This window comes from Entelurus aequoreus, linkage group LG21 (assembly GCF_033978785.1).
Source record: "Entelurus aequoreus isolate RoL-2023_Sb linkage group LG21, RoL_Eaeq_v1.1, whole genome shotgun sequence".
Lineage (NCBI taxonomy): Eukaryota > Metazoa > Chordata > Actinopteri > Syngnathiformes > Syngnathidae > Entelurus > Entelurus aequoreus.
Window position 1 is genome coordinate 23048825 of NC_084751.1, and position 3672 is coordinate 23052496.

Here is a 3672-nt window from a genome sequence, read left to right on the forward strand (position 1 = left end):
TGCAGAGATAATTGTCCTTCTGGATGGTTCCCCTCTCTTCACAGAGGAACGCTGTAGCTCTGACAAAGTGACCTACGGGTTCTTGGTCATCTCCCTGACTATAGGGACCTTTCCCTCGATTGCTCAGTTCAGATGACTGTCCAGCTCTCTGTAGAGTCCTGGTGGTTCCAAACGTCTTCCATTTACGGATGATGGGGGCCACTGTGCTCATTGGGATCTTCAAGGCTGCAGATATTTACTCTTCACCGATTTGTGCCTCTAGACAATTATGTCTCGGAAGTCTAAAGACAATTCTTTCAAATTCATTCTTGGTTTTTGCTCTGCCATGAAGTGTTAGTGTCAGACTTTATATGGTTGTGTGCCTTTCCAAATAATTTCAAGGATGAATAGTTGAGACAGGATGCTCGTCACTTTTGAGCTTAATTGAAAAGGCTGTCAATACTTATCTACATGTGATTTCTTAGTTGTTGTTTTTAATACAATACTATCGATCAATCAAATCAATCAATCAAGGAAAGTACCACAATATAGTCGATCCTTTGTTAGCAGCCACTTGTCTCTGGCGGTCACTTGCCGATAGCAACCACAAAAATTTTCCCTGCAGAAAAAAGTTGTTATATACCTTGTTTATAGCGGCCACTTGTTCATTCATTTTGCATCCCAAAACAGTTTTTTGACTCAGTATAGCGGCCACCGATATCACATTTTCTATACCACGGTCCGTGAAATTACATTTTTAAGTGCAATTTGCGGTGGCTGCAACGGGATCCCAACCAGGGGAGTGTGTAGCCAGATCATGCAGCCGCGCCGGGACTCGGTAAGTATCATCGAAGCTCCCCTAAGGTTTACGTAGTTGACTAATCCCCAAAAGTCTGGCATGAATGGAAAACAACATCCTCTTCACGTGAGCAACAATGAGCAGGCTCACATTCAATAGCACTGTTCAAGCTTAGAAGGCTTGCAAAACTGTATTTTAGAAACAATTTACTACAATTCAGGAGACATACATAATTAAAGTTAGTATTATATGCAGATGACGCAACTGTGTTTTGTTCAGGAGAGAACACACAGAAGCTAATACAAATATTAATAGAAAAAATGAACACATTAAAAAGATGGCTTGACGAAAACAGACTAACTTTGAATCTCAGTAAAACTAAAATAACGCTATTTGGTAACAGTAATAGAGAAAGTCAAACACAATTACAAATAGATGGTGTACACATTGAAAAGGTAAAAGAAAACACATTTTTGGGTGTATAACAATAGATGAAAAAATTAATTGGAAATCTCATGTGAAAAATAACAACATAAAGTAGCAAGAAACACGTCAATAATGAACAAAGCAAAACATTTTCTGGACCAAAAATCTCTTCATATTCTTTACTGTTCGCTAGTGTTACCATATCTGAGTTATTGTGTAAAAATATGGGGAAACAACTACAAATGTGCGCTTCATTCACTAACTGTGTTAAAAAAAGATCAATTAGAATAATACTCAATGTTGGATATAGAGAACATACAAACCTTTATTTATTGAATCACAAATATTGAAATTCAATGATTTGGTGCATTTGCAAACAGCTAATATTGTGTACAAAGCAAACTATAACCTGCTACCTAAGAATGTACAACAATTATTCTCAACAAAAGAGGAGAAATGTAACCTTAGAGGAACATCTAATTTAAAACATTTGTATGCTCGTACAACACTTAAAACCTTTAGCATATCAGTATGTAGAATTAAATTATGGAATGGATTAACCAAATAAATCAAACAAAGCACCGATGTGATTCAGTTTAAGAGACTGTTCAAACTACAAGTGTTCTCAAAGTACACAGAACATGAATTATGATAAATATCTTGAACCCTTTTTTATTTTGGTAACACTTTAGTATGGGGAACATATTCTAAGTAACAAAGACTTAATTTAGATTTATTTGGACACTAGGGGAACATAATCTAAGTGACAAAGACTTAATTTAGAGTTATTTGGTTTGGGTTGGGGTTAGGGGGTTAGGGTTAGGGTTAGAGGGTTAGGGTTAGGGTTGGGGATAAAACCAGGCTGTACGTTTGACACCCCTGGTGTAATACATTAAATACAATACAATAAAATGCAGTTGTGCGATATGGCACAGTGCAAATCATATTACAGTTTTTTCCAATTGCTTACACACAAAAGTTTACATTTTCACACAGTTAACAAAAGTCTACACACAGTAAACAAAACCACTGTGCATATTTGCCTAATATTAGGCATAGACTCTGCTTCACATTGTTTGCGAAATATTACACACAATGCTTCACACACACCTTCCCATCTTGCACACATATAAGGATTGTGATACACACATTTTCACACTTTATGCACACACTAGGATTGTGATACACACATCTTTAACCTTACACAAAGATAAGGATTGTGAAGTTACTTCCTAGGCAATCCAAAGGGCTGGCTTGCCAACGAATTGAACACATTGGATAATCACATCCACCAGGTGTGAAGACACACAGGTGATAAATTGAAAAGCTTTCAGTGGGTGCTACAGCTGTACAGTTTTTTCCATTTGTAATTTTTATCTCCAGATTTTTTTTTAAACCTTTTTATTTGTCTCAGATTTTAATTTGTACCACATGCCATTGTTGACTACTGTGATATGTTACTTTACCTGACTGGTAAAAATACATATTTTCAGTTTGCAGCATCATTGTTGAGCAGTTCTTGAAAAGATTACAGGATATTTTTACTTTCTCTTTAGGTCCTTTACGTATAGGCCTACTTCACAAAGTAAACAATGACAATTGCTATGGATTTGCCAATATATTTTGTGATGTTACAGTAATCAGTCATCACATATGCTAAAAAGGTCGGGCAAAATGCCCCAAACATGTGATTTCTTATAGTAAAATAGGGTTTTTTACAAATGTGTTTTGTATTTATCACTGTTCTGGGTAACTCACTCCAATAGTGTCTTATCATTTGAAGTCTGTGTGAGTGGAGATGACACTAAAACTGAATTTTTACAAATGCTTGCTTTATTTTGATGAATGGGCATACCACGGTATGTTTTGACCGAAGTGTGTCATTTTGCAAATAATCTAGGAATCGAGACAATTGAATGTTGCGTTTGGAAAAGTGTGTCAATCCTTTTGAAAAAAGACACACAATTTGTAAAATTGTGTGTAAGCAAGTGCAAAACTATGTAAAGCATTGGTGCGCAGGTTTTTTGATTGATTGATTGAGACTTGTATTAGTAGATTGCACAGTGAAGTACATATTCCGTACAATTGACCACTAAATGGTAACACCCGAATACGTTTTTCAACTTGTTTAAGTCGGGGTCCATTTAAATTGATTCATGATACAGATATATACTATCATCATAATATAGTCATCACACAAGATAATTATCAGGTGTGTGTATTTAATTACTGGTACTACTACTGTATCATAGATGCCATGCATATATAATTGAATGAGACGACAGAAGCCAGTATTTACTACTGTTTTCATCACCCTTGAAGAAAAGCAGACTTCGACCTTGGAGTATAGTGGCTAAATAAAGAACACATGAATGGAGGGCGGGCGCCCTCTGGTGGCCGTCTGGTGTAAAACAAACACCTCCTCCTTCAAGATTGCAGTCACGCGGCATTGCTCAGTTTGGCGATGA